Here is a 24,003-nt window from a genome sequence, read left to right on the forward strand (position 1 = left end):
TTGACCCACATTAGATGATTGGTATAACGCTGCCCACGGAATTATAAACGCCCCCTCGCCCATCCGGTCAACATCAGATGACGTGTAGTAACTTCTAGAAGTACGTCTAGTTGGAATTTTTTATATCGCGCTGATTGCCATCAAACTGTATTTCATCATCAATATAATGCATTTGGGGCTATATATCACGTTCTGGAGAAAGTTGCAGAAAGAGATGAAAACATACTTATACATTAGACCATACTTTACTATGAATATGTGAATGAAAAAGTTTAACGTTGCTACACAATGAACAATACATATAGGACTTTGAATGGGCCCTAATAATGGCAATGTAGCAATAGAATTTAAAAAGTTATAGCCCTGCAAAGAAGGGGACTTTCTCCATAGACAAATAGCGCTGGCAATCTATGGTATATCATTAATTTAACCCAAGGCAACCAAAGTGTTAGGGACTGATTTGAGAGGATGAATACAGGATTTGAATATTGGCCAAACATTTTGAAATGCATATGGTGCAAGATGAGATTTGTTGATTGAAGGCACAAGTTAAAGAAGCATAGTGGGTCTAATTGTGATGCATATGCCTGTGTATAAGCAGTTTGTTATTAAAATGACAAAAAAAAGGTATTAAACCCAGCTAGGACAGATTCTCTCTGCTACTGATTGGAATTTCCTGTCTCATATTTAGTTTAATTTGTTGCATTGATTTGTTCCATAAATGCAAACCGTTCACCATTAGGGCCTGATTTGAGAGGATGAATACAGCATTTGAATATTGGCCAAACATTTTGAAATGCATATGGTGCAAGATGAGATTTGTTGATTGAAGGCACAAGTCAAAGAAGCATAGTGGGTCTAATTGTGATGCATATGTCTGTGTATAAGCAGTTTGTTATTAAAATGAAAAAAAAAAAGTATTTTATGGTATCTTATTAGGAGGGGGTCCGCGAATTTAATCAGAGATGTTTGGGGGTCCCTGGGGGGAAAAAGGTTGGGAACCACTGCTCCAGAGGATAGTAAGTACGACACACTGAAAAACCATCGGAGCTAATGGATCGAATGTTGGATTTACTACCAGGCAACCACACGCCTTGTTTTATCTTTAAGGAGCTATTCCTGCAGCAGCTACCATGGCAAGTGCGGTCGGCTTTGGCTAACTCTCCCATTATAGACTATCGGGCATTGGCTAAAGAGGCTGATAGGTTTTTCTCTGCTACACAACAGTGTCAGGTGGCTAACAATATTGTGTACCAGGTGGATGACTCTCCGCCCCTTGCTGTTGCTGCTGCCCTGTCCAGAGCCCCCGCCCCGGCCCAGAGACAAAAGCCCACAGGTATGTGTTTCTACCATGCACAGTTTGGCTCTAAGGCTAGAAAATGCCTACCCACATGTAACTACCCCCATGCCAAGGTGTCGGGGAAACGAGAGGGCCAGCACCCGCTAGCTGCCATGAGTGTTGGCCATGAAGGCAGTTTATTATTTATTAGAGACACACTTTCTGGGCGGCGTTTTTTGTGCGACACTGGGGCCACTGTGAGCGTTTTACCCGCATCTGTTTTGGATATACAAGCCGGAGTACGGGGTTCACCACTAGAGGCGGCCAACGGCAGTCCCATACGGACCTGTGGTGAACGGCATGTGACATTGTGTTTGGAGGGACAGCATTTCTCATGGACGTTTGTTACCGCTGAGGTGTCTAACCCATTGTTAGGTGCAGATTTTTTGTGTGCCCATGGGCTGCTGGTGGACATTAAAAACCGGCGCTTGGTCAGCGCAGAGACTTTTAGCTCATTCCCATGTGAACTCAGTGGTTCTAGCTCCTCAAGGCTGTCCAGTACCCTTACTGCCTCTGAGCACTGCCTCCTACAATACAGTATTTGTTGCATGGTGCAGTGCAATGTTTTTATGTTGTTGTTGGTGCATTACATTGATATATATATATATATATATATATATATATATATATATATATATATATATATATATATATATATATATATATATATATATATTGTATCTATATATTTTTTTAATGTAATAGTATCCTGTAAAAAGATAATGCATGTTTGTTCATGGTATAAACAATAAGTAGATATAAACAACAGCAGCCAACATGAGTAACATGTTAAATGTTGAAAGCATGTAATTTTAAAATAAAAAGTTAGCTGTGTACAATAAGTCATGAATTTGTCAATATGCTGACAGTCTTCCACAGGTAAAACATACAAAACAATGATATAATGTATGATGTGCTATTGAGCAGATGCAGGTAAAAACTGCAACTTTGGACTCATTATAAAGTGCAGAGACGTAGCCTATAGTGTTGTGTTCTTTTTTTTATTTTTTTTTACACGATCTATAGTAGTCATGTAGAGGAATAGTATGATTACACTGTATAAATTATTATCAAATCATTGAAAGCCTTGTGAAATAGAAAATGATAGGTAGGCTCCCACCTACCTCCGGTCAATGGTCTCTAACTACACACCCTCAAGACCCCTACGCTCTGCATCTTCTGGCCGCCTCAGACCTACTCCTATCCAAGCTCCCGGAGGGTCATCAAAGAGAAGCCGCCTATTCTCAGTCCTTGCCCCACAATGGTGGAATGAACTACCCATCCCAGTTAGGACAGCCGAATCCCGTCCAATCTTTCGCCGTCGACTAAAGACTCACTTCTTCAACCACTATCTGAAATGAAAGAAAAAAAAAATCTAACCCTGACTAACCTTACTGTCATGCACTTGTCCTAATAAACTAACCTACACTGTAACACGCAACACTTGATGAACATTGTTACTCAGCTGATAGAGTTGTACCCTTCTTGCTGTCTTGTCGTACAGAACTTGTAAGTCGCTTTGGATAAAAGCGTCAGCTAAATGACTAAATGTAAATGTAAATGTAAATGATCACACACAAAAAAAACACTGAGGCATATAATGTAATTACTTCCCGGGTTTAAGAAAACGTCAATCAAAGGCATATCTCTGAATCGCTTAATCGGATATTGAAATATCCTCGTCCAGCATGAACCACTGAATGCATACACACTAATTAATATGAATGGCAAGCACTGAGATGACTAATGCGGCCGAGGACAGGTTTTAATTGAGAATAATACAATGAAGTGTCCTGCAGATTTGGCAGTATGCAGTCCTGCTCTCTCATTGGCTTTGAAAACAGATACATATTTTGTGCCACTCATAGCAAAGCAGTATGTACTGCTTGCAAAACCTTTTCTCTTTTCAGAGTGCAAATGTCACTTGTTACAAAAGAGGACAATGGAATAACAATGGACAATTAAAATGTACGTGTAACTCATGTAAAGGAAAAAGCTTACTTTAATGATTAAATTGTCTTTGCGTACGTTGGTAAGCTATGACAGAACACATGCTACACATACTAAGTAGGATGCTAGCAAATGCTTTGACACACGCACACATGAAAAGAGTCTAAGCCAACATAAAAAAGGCTACATAGACTTACTGTATATATAGTCCATGTGCCCAGATAATATTTTATATCAACAGTCTGTGAAGTGTGAACACAAACGTGTCTCTGTATGTAGTTCCCCCCATAAACTGTGGTTGGGGCATGGCATTACAAATATTATTAATGCAAATCTTTGAAGAACAGATATGATTCAACGGCAGTGAGAATATTACACAAACATATCACAATAAGAATACAGTGCAGCGAAGAGGAATTGGAGTAAGTTTGCCTTTAATCTTTAATCTCTCTCATTATTACCAAGTAGTGTAATAGAGGCAATGGCCCCCAAGGGCGAGCTGTAAAACGCAAAATTACAGTGGAGGGAGGGAGATACAGAGGGGAGAGAGTGGGAGAGGGGATAGAGAGGGAGAGAGAGGGAGAGAGAGAGAGAGAGAGAGAGAGAGAGAGAGAGAGAGAGAGAGAGAGAGAGAGAGAGAGAGTGGGAGAAATAGAGACTGAGAATCTGCTGCAGAATGAGATGCTAGTATAGCCACAGATTGCAGCAGAACCAGTCTTAATGATGCATTTATTAAAGCACATCAACTCCAACAGCTCAGTTAGGAAGGATAAAATGTCACACTGCATCACAACTAATCAGATAAGAGGGAAATATGCACGCACATTGCACTATCCACAATGGCATACCTATCAACATCAGACTGAAAAGGAGATTTTCTGAGGCTTCAAACTGTTTTTCTCGGGAAAAACGGGAGACATTGGCAGGTATGCAATTCAGTAGTGACAATTTGGTGCATTTACATCTGCCTTGTTTAGTCCGGTAGAATCGAACCCTGGAGCGTTTTCCCCCGTGGTTCAGTTTGTTTGGGGAGAACACCACAATCAAGTTCTGGTCTGCACCAATCAACCGCACCCTGGTCCATCTGTTAGAGGAGGTCTCGGTCCGCTTCTAAGTGAACCTTGGAGTAGTTTGTTTGAAATGAGAATGCAATTCGACAGGTGGGAAACTGCTGATCAGAATAATAACACCTGAAGACGGCCAGACTGACACGCTTTCACACAGAATAATTAAGTGGAACGGAACGCAATTCAGTCACCATACGGTTCGCTTGGCAATATCAAACAAAACCCAACCAATGGAAAACGGCAACAAAAGTACAAATGATAAATAGAGATAAAATAGAGAGAAGTGTAAAAAATTCATAAATAAAAAGAATATACCATCATGTCCAGGATGACCCTTGAAGATGGTGCTGTATGAGGCAGGTAGGAAATGCAGTAGATGAGTTAGCTGTGAGGTTTGAACTCTATCCTCCTCTTGCTTACCTCCTACTGTAGCTGCAGGCCTCTCTTTATCTCAGAGTGGGTGACAGACTTGCATTTGTCAGGGGTGTGTGTGTGTGCACGTGCACTGTGTGAGAGTGTGTATGTGCATGTGTGCTATGTGTGTGTGCAGGGCCGCCTCAGGGGGTGTGCGAGCAGTGCGGTCGCACAGGGCCTCGCGGGAAGGGGGGCCTCGCATTTTTTTTTTATTTTTTTTTTTATTATTTAAAAAAAAATGTATTCGTTTTTTTATTTTATTTTTTTAATTTTGCAAGGCCCCCCTTCCCGCGAGGCCCTTTTTCATCACAGACCTAAAATCTAGTTTTGCTTATATATTTCACATTAGACACGTTCCTGGCTCTGAGGCTCTGCAGGCAGCAGAATTGGTTTCAATGAGGGGGAGGGGTTACAGCCAGGTAAGGTAGCGTCTGTTGAGTTCATTGTGTGTGTCTGTGTGCGTGCCGGGGGGGGGGGGGGGGGGGGGGGGGGCGTGAACCGACTCATTGCCAGACGTGAGCGATTCGACTCACGCTCACGGCAATGAATCGGCTCTTATGAACGAGTCGCTCATGACCGACCCATCACTAGCGTCTGACTATTTCGCGCGTGCAGCATTGGAGCCTAGGTTATGCCAGCCAAGATGAAGAGGACATCGTTCGGCAGATGGACTGAAGATGAAAGTTGTTGCATGTGGGGAGCTCCAGTAGCTCACCGCGTACCTCGAGCGCTATTTTCGGCGCCGGGGACAACCGTGCTCGTCACGGATCTGGAGTTAGCGAGTTCGATTCCCGGACTGCAGCCGTATCTTTCTCAGAGTGTCTTCCCCCCATCTGTACCCATTCAAACCTGTTTCTGTGGGTCATTCTTGACCAGAGAAGATGCGATAAACGCAAAAAAGAGCCAGCAGAATGGCCAAAGTTTAAAAAAAAAAAAAAAGTTGTTGCATGTTAGACAGTTCAGTCAGGCTAGCCATCCCGGCTAAAGACAGGGACAGCTAGTTAGCTTTAGCTACGTTATAATATTAAGTGTGGTTCAGTCGGGATATAGCCATGATGATGTCGGCTAGTAGCTAGCTTAGTGTGTGAATTGTCTTGGTCGTTTGTGTAGCTTGGGTAGCGTTGGGCCGTTGGCCAAAGCTGTGTGTGGCCTGGTGTCAGTACCTGGCTAGCCTATTTAGCTGAATGCTGTTTAGCTGTTTTCTCTGGTATATACCCTCTTCTCTTTGGATTTAAGTGTTGATCTTTGTCCTTTTGGATCTATGTATATTCATGTTGCCTTTGTGAAGTTATCTTTTCCTTCTGTTTTGTTCTTCCATTAAAAGTTGAATATCCTTTTAGGGGCTCATCTTTGCTTATCTCTCTCATACATGCTCTCTCTCTAACACACACACACACGACAAACACACATGCTCTCTCTCTCTTTCTAACACACACAGTCTGCCTATGGCTGCCTTTCTCGATGGCTAGGCTGTGCTCGCTGAGTCTGTACCTAGTCAAGGATCTTCAGTCACAGTGCTCAGGTATTCTGCCACTGTGTACTCTCTGTTTAGGGCCAAATAGCATTTCAATTTCTTTCCAATGTGTGTCTCTCTCTCTCTCTCTCTCTCTCTCTCTCTCTCTCTCTCTCTCTCTCTCTCTCTCTCTCTCTCTCTCTCTCTCTCTCTCTCTCTCTCTCTCTCTCTCTGTACACTGTATATTGACTGTAGAACGGGAGCTCTCTCTCGCTCTCTCTCTTGCTATATGTTGACTGTATCATGCCCAGCCTCGGGCAGCGCTATTATTTAAGAATATGTTGTCCGTATGAAAAAAATAAATAAAAAATTATATATATTGAGTGAGTAAACCATGGTGTAAACCAGGCCAGACACCATGAGAGTGCCCTCTCTCTCTCTCTCTCTCTCTTATACCGTATACAGTACAGATGTCCCACAGTGTACAGCCTGCCTGCAGCACCAGGACTGCATTGTTGCTCTACCATCAAGAGGAAAGAGCTTCTTCTTCTCCTTGCATTCAGCTGATGCTTTTATCCAATGCGACCTACAAATTGTTTACAACAAGTCATCAGGAGGGGTACACCTCTGGCTAAGGGTAAGTGGTATTGTTCCTCTAGCAATACAATGCCGAACTTAGTGCATAGTAGTATAGACATATTAGCATAGTAGGTAGTAAATAGACCGCCAAGAACCTTGGTGTTGTCCTCGACGACCAGTTGAACATCTCTGCTCACATCGCAGCGACAACCAGAACCTGCAGATTCCTCCTGAGCAACGTCAGAAGGATCCACCCCTTCCTGACAAAAGAAGCCACCCAACTCCTCGTCCAATCAACAGTCATCTCCCGCCTCGACTACTGCAACGCACTGCTCACTGGCCTCCCGGCCACTGCCACCAAGCCTCTTCAACTCATTTAGAACGCAGCGGCCCGCCTGATCTCAAACCTACCGAAGTCGGCCCATGTCACCCCACTTCTTAGGGACCTGCACAGGCTCCCCATTGCTGCACGAATCCGCTTGAAGGCCCTCGACCTAGCATACCGTGCGGCAAAGGGAACCGCTCCCGCCTACCTCCGGTCAATGGTCTCTAACTACACACCCTCAAGACCCCTACGCTCTGCATCTTCTGGCCACCTCAGACCTACTCCTATCCAAGCTCCGGGAGGGTCATCAAAGCGAAGTCGCCTATTCTCAGTCCTTGCCCCACAATGGTGGAATGAACTACCCACCCCAGTTAGGACAGCCGAAACCAATCCAATCTTTCACCGTCGACTAAAGATGCACTTCTTCAACCATTATCTGAATTTAAAAAAATATATCTAAGCCTAACTAACCTTACTGTCATGCACTTGTCCTAATAAACTAACCTACACTGTAGCACTCAACACATTGATGAACATTGTTACTCAGCTGATAGAGTTGTACCCTTCCTGATGACTTGTCGTACAGAACTTGTAAGTTGCTTTGGATAAAAGCGTCAGCTAAATGACTAAATGTAAATGTAATGTATATTAGCATAGTAGGTAGTAGTATAGGCATAGTAGCATAGTACGTAATAGTAAAAGACAGTAAGAAGGTTTGTTTTTTATTCAGATATTGATTGAAAAAGTGTGTTTTAGTTGATGGTCGAAAATTGGGTGGATTTCAGCTGTCCTGACTGTGGTAGGAAGGTCACCACCATGGAGCCAGGACAGAGAAGAGAATGCTTCCTTCAATGATCCCCCAGGATCCCAAATAGGAGTGAGTCTCAGGCGGCCAGAAGATGCAGAGCGTACGGGTCTTGAAGGTGTGTAGTTAGAGACCACTGTTTATTTCCCCCCATTTCAGACATCATATGGAGCACAGGAATGACGCAGTTCACAGCCTTTTACGAATCACAAGGTAGAACTGTCTACAGTGGCCACTGTAAGATACGCAGAGCAATCATTTGACTAAGGGTGCTTTAATTCCTGCCTTGTTTATTGTAATTGAATTTAACCCTGTAGAGTGTTTGGCTCCAATTTAACTTGATAAATCGGCACCTAAAACAACTGCATCCTTGTCCGTTCTGTACAAGGTGGCCTCGGGGCTGTGAACCGTGGAGAAGTAAATTTGAATGCAGAGAACAAAGACAAGAAATTAGCACCAATAAATTGTGCATGGAACAAAGCCCATCAGTTTCTGTTGACATTGTTGCAGTGTAAACAAGGCAGGTATGAAAGCACCCGTGGATAACTCATGTTTCATGACCTTGGGTACATTCCTGATCTGTAGCCTCTTGTCTACGTAAGACAATGCAAATCAATGTATTGCTTAAGAAGAAAAATGACATGTAGAAAGGTAAAGCAAGGAGCAGTTGCTGTGGACTAAAAAGTACAAAACACCCCATAGCTAAAGAAAATGTATTAACCATTCATTAATACATCGCTGAGTGAATAGCCAGGAGCCGTCGAGTCTATGTTAAGTCGGAGCTATTCATGTTGTATGAGGTGTCAAGTTGTGGATTTAGAGGCTGGGGGATCACATAGCCTACAGTAGAGCCTAACAGTAATAACACTGGTAATGAGACAACTGTCCTTGGGTGAGTATAAAAGCCTAATAAATCACAGTTATTTATTGATAGTGATCACATATGCCACATTCATACGTACAACTAGTTACAGTATGCACTCTTGACTTGGTACAGGTGTATTCAGTTGTGTGAGTATAATACAGTGTAGGTTGTAATTATTCCATGTAGGAATGCACCAATATATTTGTAGCTGCAACTAAACAGTTAGTATAAATCAGTCTATCTGTACTTTGCCATTATGATACATGATAAAGACATGCGATTTGCCACAATAATAGTTATTGCTATGCTAATGCGTCACACATATTGGCCAGCTGGTGGCACTATAACAAAAGTCATAACTCATATACCAAGTCCAATTGACACAATAATTTCTACACATACTAAAAAATATTTCATCAACTAAAATATACAGTACGTCACACCCGGTGTTACACGCCCAGACCTGCTCAGGTCTGGGAGAATCAATGCCCCAGTGTCATCCCGCCATCTAGTGGTCACCTGCAGAAGCTGCAGTCAACATTGACCCTGCTTGGGCATATGAATAACATTCTATTGTGGCAATTAGTGTCCTTATTACAAATGTTGTCTGTTTAGGGTTTCTCTGTGTTGGCATTGTGATTCTGTGTGTGTTGTATTAGTTTAGTCCTTGGTCAGTATTGTTGTTTATTGTATTTGTTCTAGTGTCTTCTTCCCCCAGGTGTATTCCATTGTAATCAGTGTTAATTAGTGTCTGTATGTATTGCTTGTGGTTAGTTGGGATCGTTGTGGTGTCATTGTCTCCTCGTTTTCCCCGTGTCGTGCCTGCCTTCCCTGTTGATGTCTAGTGAGTTCCTGCCTGTTCTTGTTTTCCTTTGTTGTTTAGTAGTACTAGTTCCTTTCGTTTGTTTTGTATTCTGATTGTGTTAGTAAACATCTCCTCGTTAAGCATCACCCCTCGTCTCTGCCTCCGTTCCTTCTTCCTTCTTCCCTGCAACTGTGTTCTCCTCCCTTCATCGCCACCCCCGTTCGTAACAACCCGGCGCCTCTCCCTGCTGTCTGCAAGTGGCTATTCTTGAGTTTCCGACCCCCCAGTAAGCTAACCATGGATAAATCCAAAAAAAAGGAAAGTCTGAGGAAAATAGAGGATTTAATTCAGCGTGGACAGATTAATTTGCTTTCACGACTAACGATACAGGCTTACCTGTATGCCTGATATGTGGTGCGAAATTTGCGAACAACGAAAAATTTTGTTTTTATTTTATAGATTTTCCACAAATAAGGGAAGGACTCAAATGGAGCTGCATAGTTCAGGGTTTTATTTCAAAGTAGGTCTACAGATGCCAGTGTTTTTTCTCCTTTTCTGTGTTTTATTTCAAAGTAGGTCTACACATGTGTAGCAGGGTGGATTATCCCTGCTTCGTGGGAACGGTTGCTGGCAGTCACAAGGTAGCTGGACACAGTAGAGCTCCGTCTGACTGCACCCTCGTCTTTGGGCCTGGAGCCAGTGGCGGCTCCTGAATTATTCTCCAGAGGGGGCGCTATACCAAACATGTACCACGCATTGGCCAAATAAAGTACAGTCTAATTCACAACTTGAAACACAATATATAAATAGAAACGTTAGAAACAAACTCGCTCCGTCTCCAAACACACGCATAGGCAGAGAGAGAGAGAGAGAGAGAGAGAGAGAGAGAGAGAGAGAGAGAGAGAGAGAGAGAGAGAGACACACACCACGGCGGGTGCAGGCAGCACAACAGAAGAGAGAGAGAGAGAGAGAGAGAGAGAGAGAGAGAGAGAGAGAGAGAGAGAGAGAGCGTTAGTTAAGCATTAGCTGAGTGGCTAACAGCAGCTAAAGTTAGCTGAGTTGGCTAAGAGAGAGTGAGAGAGAGAATTAACTCACTTTGTTTAATTGAAACGTGGTCCAGCCGGAGGGCTTAATAAAGTGTATGTCCACTGACTGTCCCCCAGACTGTTGTCGATGTATATCCATTCCACTCACTGCCCACTGTCCAGACTCCAGACTGAATCACAAGTTCACAACACACAGCCTCGAACATGTTGCAAACTGTGGCTAAGGAAAAAACTGGCATCGCCGCGTCGGCCAATCAGAGAGCGTCTCCGCGAAATGCGGCTAAGGAAAAAAATGCTGCTACGGAAAAAAAAATGATAGACGCTGCTGCTTAGACCGCTTCAAATCGTGCCCGGCTTCCATCATAAACATCATATTTCAACGCACAACGCGTTACGCACTGATTGGCTGCGACGGATACAGCGATGAAACAGTGACGCGCACTCAGAGCGCTATTGCGTCTAGCCCGAGAGAAATACGGCAGGAGAAATGCGGCTAAGGTAATGGAACGTTCTTTATCAGACAGAATCGTCACTTCCTGTTCAGGAAAACGATTATTAATATTTTATATTTTAACGTTATATTGTGCATTGGAAACACAAACATACTTAAAATGAGTAAATATTATTCATTTTAAACATGTTTATTTTATTTTTAGGGGTCTAAAATAAAAATAAAAATAAAACATTTTCTTCTTCTCCTGCTCTCTTTACCAGGGGGTGCGGCAGGGGGGGCGGCGCCCTAGCGCCCCCCAGTGGCGGCCGCCACTGCCTGGAGCGTCAAACTGGGGCCCGGTAGTGGGAGTGAATGGGGCCCGGGATTTACCAACCTGGTCTGGTACTCTGGTCTTCCTCGCCTCTCCGGGGCGGTCAGCAGTACTCCCCAACTCGCTCTCACTTCCCTGATAACCTCCGTTAACCCTCCCACACCTAGTGACTGATATGCATAAATCGATTCGTTCCTCCCGCAAGCAGTACCCTCCCTTGATGACCACTAGAAACCTTACAATGAAAAAGAGAGAGTTGGGTAGGAAGGGGTTAATTGTAGTAAAGTTACCCACACCAAAATGGCTAATACTGGGCACAGGAATAGACACGCACACAGAATCCCATCTAATGTTTAATATTAGTTGTACTGTTCAGTTACAATGATTTAATAGGAGTAGTCAAATGGACTGAAGTCCCACTATAGCTCCGTTTGTAACTCAATACCTCATAGACAATACCTCATATTATACACCCACCTCTGGGTTAGTATCAGGGATAATATACTTCAATGTGTTTGACTCATCACCCACGTCTGGGTCGGTACCCTGTGTAATACCTCTATCAGGCTTTAATTATATGGAAAGAACAGTACCTCTCTAAAGCTTTACTTATGATGCACCAGGTCTGTAACCTCCCCACAGGGAAAGGGTTAATTAGATGGGAAAATATTATTAAAGAACAAACACGTTACCATAAAAAACCTCAGAGTCATTTTTGATTCCTCCCTCTCATTTAATGCCCATATAAAAAATGTCACCAAAATTGCATTCTTCCATCTTCGTAATATCGCAAAAATACGCCCCATTTTAACTCTGGCTGATGCTGAAACCCTGATTCATGCTTTTGTCTCATCACGTCTGGACTACTGTAATGCACTTTTTTCAGGCCTACCTAATTCAAGCATCAAAAATCTTCAACTCGTGCAAAATGCGGCTGCACGGATACTAACTAGAACTCGAAAATTTGATCACATCACACCAGTTTTGTCCGCCCTACACTGGCTTCCTATCCAAGCCCGTTCTGACTTTAAAGTGCTACTCCTCACCTACAAAATTTTAAATGGGCTTGCACCGCTCTATCTATCCGATCTCATCTCCCGATACTCGCCCGCTCGTGCTCTGCGCTCACAAAATGCGGGGCTTCTATCGACCCCTAGGGTTAAAAAGAAATCCGCCGGCCACAGAGCCTTTGTCTACCGCGCTCCCTACCTGTGGAACAAATTACCTGCCGTCATCAGGGGCGCCTGCTCTGTCGAAGCTTTTAAATCCCTGCTTAAGACTCATCTTTTCTCTCTCTCCTTCAACCTACCCTGATCTCACCTAGTCGGGGACTGACCTTTAGATTAATCTGTGTAGTTTAGTTATGGTACAGGGTACTACATGGTACCACTGGGTAGTTTACTACAGGGTAGTTTAGTTAGGGTACAGGGTACTACATGGTACCACAGAGTACTACATGGTACTACATGGCACTACAGGGTACTACATGGCTCTACATGGCTCTACATGGCACTACATGGCACTACATGGCACTACAGGGTACTACATGGTACCACAGGGCACTACAGGGTACTACATGGCACTACAGGGTACTACAGGGTACTACAGGGTACTACATGGCACTACAGGGTACTATAGGGTACTACATGGCACTACGGGGTACTACATGGTACTACATGGCACTACAGGGTACTACATGTCTGCTCCTTTGCAGCACCACAAACATGGGAACTCTCTAACTCTCCCCCCCCCCCCTCCCTCCCCCCTCCCTCCCCCCCCCTCCCTCCCCCTTCTCTCTGAGTGCCCGTCTCCTGGCGCTGACTAAGGTGATGGATGCCTCGGGGTCTTGGCCAAGATTGTAGTGACTGCTCTACATGCACCTCCGAGGCCTTGGATCAGTTATTCACCGTCGTCTGTCCGTGGTCCTGTCAACTGATTAACAGTATTAACAGACTGTTAACAGATTAACAGTCAACGCGGTTTCATTGCTGGGTTAAGTACTTCTATTCTATTCACATAATACGCTTACTTCATATATCTACTCCATTCACATATATGCCTACCACTTGTATCTATTGCTATGTCCGCCCACTACAATCTCATGAGCTGTCTAACGCCTGTCCCGTCTCCCTGTCCCCCTATGACTTGCTGTCCTGGAGTGTTGACCGGAGTGTTGGACGTCCCGTGATGAAGGCCGGGAGGTTGCGACCCCCTCTGCGTGCCCTCCTGTCTCCGGAGGTCTCGTAGTGGTGACCGGAGTGCCGGATGTCCCGCGATGATGTCGGGGAGTTCGCGACCCTCTCTGCGCCGCCCCCTATCTTCCTGTCTCCGGCTGTCCCTGAGCAATGACCGGAGTGTTGAATGTCCCGTGACTAAGACGGGGAGGACGTGACCCTCTTTGCGCCGCCCCTGTGCCTCAAATAGATCCGCTATCAGCTCTATCTTTAATCTTTCAAAATGTTCAGTTGCTATCGCTATTAGCTCTATCTTTAATCTTTCAAAATGTTCAGTTGCTATTGCATGCACTCATCTGTGTTTCACTACACACATGAGTGCATGCTTACCAACTGTCCGTCTGCAACACTACTATCACCAACATCTAAGAAGGGAGATCCCCCCTTGAATGGCCCTTCTAAGGTTTCTCTCCTCCACACTGCCTGTGGAGCTTTTTTCCCTATTGTTAGGTTTTAGTGAGTTTTTCCTTACCTTCGCGTGGGGTATGTCTGGGAGTGCTTGCATTCTTTCATTTATTTGCATTCATCTAAAAATGTTTGGACATTATGGTGTTCTTGTTCTGTTCTTGACTTATTGTTATGTTTTCTTCTTGACTTGTTTAAAGAAGACCTGTACGGCCCATGGGGACATTAACGTGTGTTGTCGGGCCCTATAAATAAATTTGATTTGATTTGATTTGATCACACTCAAAGGAAATCAAACATGTGGGCCCACAATACCAAACAAAAGTCCTATACTAATGTCGGCATATATTGTTGATGGGGTACCCCTGTGAACTGTGTTTAGCAACCATTAGCTTCGCCCGCAGGCTGCACCACACTGTGTACTGTGTAATAGATCCGGAGCATTGATGCTCGATTGTACTCAACCAAAATGGCGGCCTCGCCGTGCCACCACCGTCCAGGTAGCAAGATGGCGTCGAACGCTCTCGTTGCGGGCGCTAGCAAGCGGGGCTGGAGCAGAGGGCAGTAGCTGGCTGAGAACGTGTGCTGGGTGATGGCGACCTCTGCTGGACGAAAGAACTCCCGTGCTCTGAAGACAGCCGGTGCCGATCAGTTGTCGAACGCCGGCGAAGCCTGGTTGTTGACAGCCGGCTCTGGGTCGACGCGCGACGATACTCTCTGGGTCCCAAACAGCCCAACTACTACACGGTTATACTGTTGCGCAACGTGGCTGACTATACCACCGGTTTTCTTCAGCGCCTCACGCTCGCTGTACACTGGAGTCAATATAGCCGTTAGCAGCATGCTACTTATACCGTCACACTGCTGCTATAACACGCTACCTATAGACGTTAGTCCTTGGGTTCAGTTTCTCTTACTCATGCACTATCACGGATACTTCTAGAATAACCCGTCACTAGCAAGTATGTCTCGTCACCCATCGCTCGCTCCGGCGGGGCTCTCTGGTGGTTCTTTAACGGGGCTATTCCAAAGCACCTCCCGTTGTAGCTGCGACCGTTCACATCCCAAGCTGAAGAGGTCTTCCGGTTCTCCCCACCTCCAGGTGATTGCCTCTTCCTCGTTGCCTGCCTCTCTCCACGCTCCGCCTGCCATCTGCCGCCCCCTGCTGGCACCTAGCCCCACAGGAAAATAACTGGGTGGATCGAATATGATTCAGTGATACTGTTTATAATCCATATTCCAGCCGATAGAAGAAGGAGGAGCCTGCGTCATTGTTCGTGAGAATATCAATGGAAACTATAGTCAACATGTCTTTGTGCACAAAGGGGAGATAAAAGGCAAGTCAGCACTTCTGAATAATAGCCATATTTTCAGGGTGCTACACATGGTAGTATTTTTTCAAAGTGGACTACTTTTTATTTTATAAATGTTCCACAAATAAGGGAAGGACTCAAATATACCTGAATAGTTCAGGGTTTTATTTCAAAGACGGTCTACAGACACAAGTGTTTTGTCTCCTCTTCTGTGTTTTATTTAAAAATAGGTCTACACAGCCAGTATTTTTTCTCCTCTTCATAAGAGTTTGAGTTTTTTTTGTTATAACAGGTAAAAACAGCAATAAAAAGTCAATTTTAATTCCATTAATGCAACAAACTGTGTGCTATAAGTATAAAGTATAATAAATCGCAAATTACTTTGGGTATGCAATTGTCAGGCGTTTTATGCTTATGTGGGATATGCTTGGGGATATATAAAACGTTATACACTGTGTTATCTTCATTTTAAGGGTAAATAGGTTGTGCGGCTCCCTGAGCATTTTATTTTGTGGGAGGGGGGGAAAGTGTCTCTTTTGATAGTAAAGGTTGCTGAGCCCTGTCCTAGGTCCACCTGATTCTCACCAATCCTGCTAGTGGCATCGGGACCATGGTCTTTCATTGTATTTCTGAATGTTGCCAGGCCAAACCATATGACTGCCACACCCTATTGACTTATTTCAAGCTACGCCCTCTTTTCTGGACCCTCCTATCACAAGCATTGCTTTCCTCGGTCAAGCTAAGAGAGTGTTGTGAGAGAATTTGGGAACAATTTGAATTGGTATCGGGGTGTTCCACGTAAACACATGTCTGATTTACACCAGACTTGACATGTGTTTTGTCCATGGTGGGAAAGAGGTGTGGACAGTCCTTCAGCCACATGGTGGCACTATTCACAAAAAGTACCTAGTGTGATAAGACATAACTTGTACATCTTAAAGGGAAATACAGTCAACGATGAAGTAGAACTTTTTGAGCAAAAAGACGATTTTCAAACAAAAAGGCACAGTTTTTAAGTCATTTTGTTGTGGTGTGTGCAGCCTTCCAGTGCGAACTGATTGATTGATTGAATTGATTGATTGATTGATTGATTGATTGATTGATTGATTGATTGATTGATTGATTGAAAACTGTATTAACAGATTGCAGAATGGGTACAATACAGTACAGCTCAATACACACAATTGTTAAGGGGATGCAGACCAGAGAAAGACTTTCGTCTTGTTTACATCAGGGTCCCCCATTTTCAATTCATCAGGACATATATGACATACATGACATACAGATAGTCAGTACTGCTACATCTATACATTTATGACATACCAGATTTGCAAATACAGTACTGTTTGTGATACAGAAGGAGTCAGGAAAAGGGAGTATATACATTTGACGTAGAAACTGTACATTGGAGGAGGTTGGGTGGGGGGGGGTTGGGTACACTGGGATATTGACAACCATACTGGGTAATCTACATTGGAGGTGGTTGGGGGGGGGGGCACACTGTATATACAAGCAAAACTGTACATTGAGGGGGGGGGGGGGGACACTGTACAAACAAACAAAATTGTACATTGGACTATTGACAAAACCATACTAGGTAAATGACTGTACATTGGAGGGGGTTGGGTTAGGATATTTACAGGGGCCAGTGTTGAATTGCAGTCTCCCGTAGGTGTCCCTTGAGAGAGGTTTTGAAAGTGGGTAGTGATCCACATTCCTTTACAGCTTTGGGTAGGGCGTTCCACATTGATGTGGCATAATTGCGAAACGTGTTTAGTCCCTTATTTGAGCCGAATCTGGGTTTAACATGATTTGTGGAGCTCCCTCTGGTGTTGTGATCGTGGTATTCACTGACCTTTGGGAAGTATTTTGACATGTACATGGGTACCTTGGTCGTGTAGTGTATCTTGTAGACCAGGCCCATTGCAAGTTGCTGTACTGGGTTCTAGGAGTAAGGTCAAGCAGTAGTCTGACCAGTTTGTTTTGAGATGTTTGTAATTTTGTTTTTAGCGCCTTTGAGGTGCTTTGGTACCATGAGGTGCAAGCATAGTCGTAGTACCCCTGAATGAGTGCTCCTGCCAGAGTCTTCAGGGTATTCTTGTTTACCAGAGAGGAGATCCGGTACAAGAATCGAGTTCGTTGGTTGACTTTTTTTATTACATTGGATGCCATTTTGTCACAGGAGAGATTAGCCTCTAGGATGGAACCCAGGTAGGTAATTTCATCTTTTCTTGTGACAATATTGTCACCCACTGTAACTGAGAAGCCGTCAGTCTTGCTGAGTTTGTTATTTGAGCCGAAGAGAATGGACTCTGTTTTGCCCATGTGTAATGATAGTTTGTTATCAGCGAGCCATATGCAGATTCTGCCTAGTTCCGAGCTGAGGGTTTTTTCAACCTGTAACTTGTTCTTGTCAGAGACCAGCAGGGCTGAGTCGTCCGCAAACAGGAACAAGTTGCAGTCACAAGCTGACGACATGTAATTTGCATAAATTAGGAACAGTAGCGGTCCTAGTATGCTTCCTTGTGGAACACCACAGCTCACTGTGAGGGGGGGGGATAGGGTGCCGTTTACCTCCACCATCTGTTCCCTCCCCTCAAGGTAGGATTGCATCCAGCTCACTGATAGACTATCAAAACCAATTGCTTTTAGCTTGTCAATCAGAATGGAGTGATTGACCGTGTCAAAGGCCTTTTGTAGGTCCAGCATGACCATGCCGCAGTATTTGCCTGCGTCCACCTCTTGTTTGATGTGGTCATTCAAATAGAGAAGGCATGTGTCAGTGGAGTGGGATGTTCTGAAGCCAGATTGGAATTCGTAGATTCGATTTTTTTCCGTTAGGTACTTTTCGACCTGTTCGTAGACTATTTTTTCCATGACTTTCGAGATGGAGGTGAGAATAGAAACAGGGCGGTAGTTGCCTGGGTCTAATTTGCTGCCCTTTTTGTGCAGAGGGGTCACCCTCGCAATTTTGAAGTCCTTGGGGACGTGTCCCTGTTTTATAGAGAGGTTTATTATGTGTGTGATGATTGGGGTGATGGCGGCTGCTGAGTCTCTGAGGAATTTGGAAGGGATGTTGTCGTGGCCAGTGGCCTTGTTAGGTTGGAGGGCGCTCAGTTTATTGAGTACCTCATCTGTTGTTACCATTTCCAGCTTGAAGTCGTCCTTGCGGACCCCTAGGTTTTTGTAGTAAGCTACTATGTGTTCTACCCCATAAAGCCCTGAGTGGGAGGGTAGTTTGTTTACCAGTGTTGTGGCTATGTTTGTGAAGAAAATGTTTAAGTAATTGGCTACATCCAGCTTGTCTGTGATGAGCGTGTTGTCCGTTTTTATGTTTATGTTTGAGAATCTGGTTTTAAGTTTTTTACTGCATCCTAGTTGATTATTGAGTAATTTCCAAAGTTCACGTGGTTTGTTTTTGTTTTCCTCAGTTTTGTCATTGATGAAATTCTTTTTTGCAGTTTTGATCATGGAGTTTACGTCGTTTCTTAGTCTGTTTCTTTCTAGTTTGAGTTCAGTCACGTGGGCTTGGAGTTCACTGCTCGTGCTTTTAGTAAGCTTTGACTGACTTTTACGAAACTCAGAGCATTTTTTGTCTCTGGTTTTCATAGCGGCCAGTATTTCGGCAGCAGTTTTCAACGGTTCAGACCGCCCCCTGTCTGCAATTGGTTAAAATATCACATAGTTGGCTGTGTCACGGTTGATTAGCTGTGAACTCTGCTCTGCTGTTTTTTTATATACATGTCAAATTATATAATTATATATAATTTAATTTCAAGCTATTCAAGGGTCTGGCCTCATTCTCATCTGGAGGTAGTTGGTGGGATACATACCCTAGAGCCAAACAATCTGGTTTGACTTGTATTTCTTTTGTTTGCAATTATAGCAAAGATCCAGTTGGCTAATAATCTCTATAAACAGATTCTGCAAATTATTCTCTAGGCAAGGAACAAGAGTTTGATATCGGAAGTAGGGATGGTACTTGAAATGTAGTTGGCTATTTCTACAGGAACATGCTTTGGTTGCAAAAGGGGCAGAATGCATTGTCCAAAATGTTGTCCAGACTTAAAACACTTACAGAAAGTATTGATGTGTGTGTGTACTGTGTGGAGAAGTGTTGGACTCAAGTGATAAAAGAAACAAATTGTTGTTCAAAGTTGGATTACATAATTGCCTTAGATTCTCCCGGACTGTAAACAATGACCTGCGCACGGAAGAGGAAGTCTTGGCCCGGATATAGACCTCTCACGTGGTCACATCATTATGACAAGCGCTGGTGCATTTTTTAGTAATTTTTTCCTTGATACTGGATGTGGGGATAATGGGAAAATTGCGTTTCACCAAAAGATTTTATGTTTTGTCTATCTTCCAATTATTTTAAGCCAAATTGCTAACCCTCTTTCACGGCCAACCATTTTTATATACGTTATTGGGCGCCAACGGTTAACTCATTCAGCACCAGCTATTAGACGGGGCACGTCGTAGCAAGGCCACGCTTTAGTTTAAAAGATAGGAGTGCGTCACCTTGTTTGTAGAGCTATAACTAGACTAGATTTGACACATTTTAATAATTAATTCTTTAATGCAGCAACATTAATTCATACAGTCTGTAGACATAGGACGTTGTAATGAAGTCACCAGCTGTAATCGATTTGAATGTAACTCGAGCTTTGTCGAGCGCAGAGCTCCTCCAATGAATGAACAAACAGCCGGCGCGTCGGGCCGTTGTCACCAGCTGTATTCGAGCGCCCCTACTGGTCATTGTTACTGTTAATACGGTGCCCAAACGTCGGTCGACAGACAATTAATGGCTGCATCTGTATGGATCAGGGATATTTGACGTGCTTCAATGGAACCAGGAGAACCGCTCCAATCGCCCGGCAAATAAAAGTGAGCCCGGAGACATTTGGCCATTACACAGGCCAAGATACAAGGCTACAAAGGGTGCTCGATACCGCCATCTAGCTGGATGCGGCCGGTATTGCACTTTGGCGATATCAGACTCATTCCCTATGGTAACAGTAAGGTCCATGGATGAATAATGAATACAAATATCAAATAAAGAAATAAACGACCAAAACCCGAGAAATCTCCGGTCTGGTGCCCAACTGCTGGCGAGTTAACCCGACTTATCTCGGGTTTGGCCGCCATTGAGTTAAGGGCCATTAACGTATATATATATATACGTTTTTGGATAGTTTTAGCTTTTTTTTCGATTTTAATATTCTATTCAATTTCACGGACCCGTATGTTGCCGTTAAAATACATACTGGGACACCGAGGGTGCAGTACCGGCCAGATCCTGCTAGTAGGCAGTATCGAGAGTGCAGTAAACCCTGTTCCAGACCAGGTGTTACGTTTAAACCGCTCTGGGTGAAGTTTTCTAGTACAGGGAAGCCTAGGGCTTCACTCGATCGCATTGAATCGTTTTCGGGACAATCGATGGATATGTTGTGCTGGATTATGTCGTGGACCAGATGGACATCAGATGGACCAGATGGCGATCAAACAATTGGAATATTCGTTTTTGAATACCCCTGACCATAGTAGGTAAGGACTATCTGACGTCAATTTCAGCTTGATCCTACAATGTTATCATACCGATCCAGCTAATCGGCGTGTGTTGTGGTAATAACGAATGCCATTACTGGCAATCAAAGCATCAGAAACACCCTCCCTTTCATGCATTCATGATGACGCCAATGCTTTTAGTAGAATTCACGTTGCAGCCTCCCAGGAATTAGCCCGGATCATTCCAAAATTATACTTATATTCACCACGGCAGAATGCGCCAACGTATTCATGAAAAAATTTATTCTTTTTTGCATCTTGGACAGAAGATAGTTACTGTCAAATGACCATAGTATTGTATCCATAGCTATAATATAGAATAATGATATAGCTCTACAAACAAGGTGACGCACAGTGAAAATATGTAATGGAAACCTGGCCTGGCTAGAACAGGATGGGGAAAGGCCTCGGCCCTGAATGAGTTAACAACCAGATGTTGCAGAGAACACACTGGTGACGTCGGGTGACCTGATCTGCAATGCTAAGATAGTTTTGGCTAGCGATTTTTCCCTTTCTTTTTTCTTTTTTAAAATTATGTTTTTGTAGATTTTTATTGTTTTTACTACCGGGCAGTCCGGTAGAGAGAGAGAGAGGAAGAGCGGGAGACAGAGCGGGGGGCGGGGGGGAGACATTCGGCAAAGGACGCCGGGTCCGGGAATCGAACCCGGGTCGGCCTCTTCGCGACGCAGCGCGTTACATGGTTCGCCACTTGGGCGCCCCGATTTTTCCTTTTCTTAAACTGCCGCTTGAAATAAAAAATCCCCTGCCTTATCAGAGAGAGAAATGTATATCAGAAAGCTTTGTTCACTTTTCATTCATCAGACTTGAGTGGTCTAACCTAGAGCTTTGATAAAGATTAATAAAGATTCAACTGAACTTAACTTGCCTTAATGAACAGATTACCAATCTGATCCATTAATTTTACTTAGACAAATAGTTTGGGGTAAGAATTTAGATATGATACATTTTTCTCATACATACATGCTTCTATATGTGCCAAACATGTTGCACAGGGCTCTTGGTTTTAGATGTTTTGACATCCCCCATACCCTGTTCTAGTCTGTTATCCCATACCAATATCAGCATCAGCGCATTTCTAATTTCATCCCATCATATTATTTTGTCATAGAGAATAACATCTGTCCGGATTATAGGCCATATTTCACAGGCCCAACGTATATCACTGATTGCATACTATAAACTGAAACCCCTGAATGCACATTTTCTGGATCGCTGACTGCAATGGTAACCATAATAGCTCTGAGCATATGTACCTGAGCTTGCATCTAAATATATGCCTTAATATGACAACAACAAAAAAAAAAAAAAAAAAAAATCAGTATTTCCCGTTCGCTAATACCAGATGCTGTAGTCGTGTGGGGGTTGGATGATAAATGGCCAACAGCGGTTATTTACAAAGGTGTCGCACAGAGGCAGAATCACATACTTAATATGAGTAGGAGTATAAATAAAGATTATTAGGTTAATAAATTATTTTGCATTTATTACTCTTTTGTACCTCCACATAATTACTCTGCAGTCATTTAATTGAATTTGAACGAGAGCCAACAGAAGATAATTCGTTTTCGGGTTACCAAATGGCTCCGCCGGGCTGAGAGGAGGAAATGACACATGGTAGCAAGGCATAATTCATCTGGCTGAGACACTGACACCCAACCAGCAGAAAGGAAATTAATTCAGCTCCCTCCAGCTGACCAGGCAAGCAATATTAAACACAGGAATAAATAACAACAGCATCCCAAAGACCCACAGCATCCGCCGCATTGTATATATAAAACCAAACATACAATTTGAGCCGTGTGACACTCCCTTATCTCATAATGTGTTGTGTCCATGACTGTGTGTGTGTGTGTGTGTGTGTGTGTGTGTGTGTGTGTGTGTGTGTGTGTGTGTGTGTGTGTGTGTGTGTGTGCGTGCGTGCGTGCGTGCGTGCGTGCGTGCGTGTGTGCGTGTGTGTGTGTTTGGAACACTGTGTGTCTTTTGTTTTGTCTGTGTCTATCTAGTATGTGTGAGTGAATGAGATTTGATTGAGTGGGTGTGTCAGTGTAGTATGTGTATACATGGCTTTGATATGCATGCGAGCAGTGCTATCAAACAGGAACATGGTGCAAAACAGACAACGCACAGTATGAAGAATACCTGGGCCAGACATCTGCGGGCAATATTATACGGGCAATATTATACTTTGTTGTGCAGTATGTTATAGTATGCTAGTTATTATTTGTGTATGAGTGAGATACACATTTAGAGATAGTTTGAAAAGAGTCGACTGAAGGTGTAATCAACACTAAAGAGGTGACACTGAACGTGACTTCAAACACCAGCTGAAACACTTGCAAGCTTGTTAAAGCAAAATATTAATGTGTGCAATAGAGCGTTTCCAAAACAATCACTTTGGTATTTTGTTTCACATAAAAATATCAATACAAGGTTTGATTCAATTAAATGATTAAAATTAAATTAAGTTCTTAAGTTTATTTTGGAAATAGTTAATGACTATGGCCTCCTTCCAGAGGTGGATATGGTTGTGTATACTGAAGGATTTGGGTGTTTTCATTGAGTATGACAGAAATAAGTACTATATAACTATAGTGCTATAACACCTTTTAATTCTAAAGTACGTAAAGTACGTTGGTAAACACCTTTTAATTGTGTTTAGTCTTTTAGACTGAATCTGTATTAGACAGACATTTCACTCCATTTTCTGTATAAGCTCAGGGTTGGGCATGTGGGAGATAGCGAAGTTGAGGTCAACATTCCAGAGAGAGAGAGAGAAGAGAGAGAGAGAGAGAGAGAGAGAGAGAGAGAGAGAGAGAGAGAGAGAGAGAGAGAGAGAGAGAGAGAGAGAGAGATAGCCGTTGCTAGGATGAGATGGGTATGATAACAAATTACAAAAAACAGTGGTAGATCGGATGCAACGGGGAATAGGGAGGTGTAGTCTGACGTCACTTTGGACTGCCCGCGAGGTTATCGGCTATTGTAACAATTCTGCCTCATGATCATGAACATTGGAAAGCTTTCCATTTTTGCACAAAATGAGTTCCCTT

This window comes from Notolepis coatsorum (assembly GCF_963971535.1).
Source record: "Notolepis coatsorum genome assembly, chromosome: 20".
In the NCBI taxonomy this organism is placed as follows: domain Eukaryota; kingdom Metazoa; phylum Chordata; class Actinopteri; order Aulopiformes; family Paralepididae; genus Notolepis; species Notolepis coatsorum.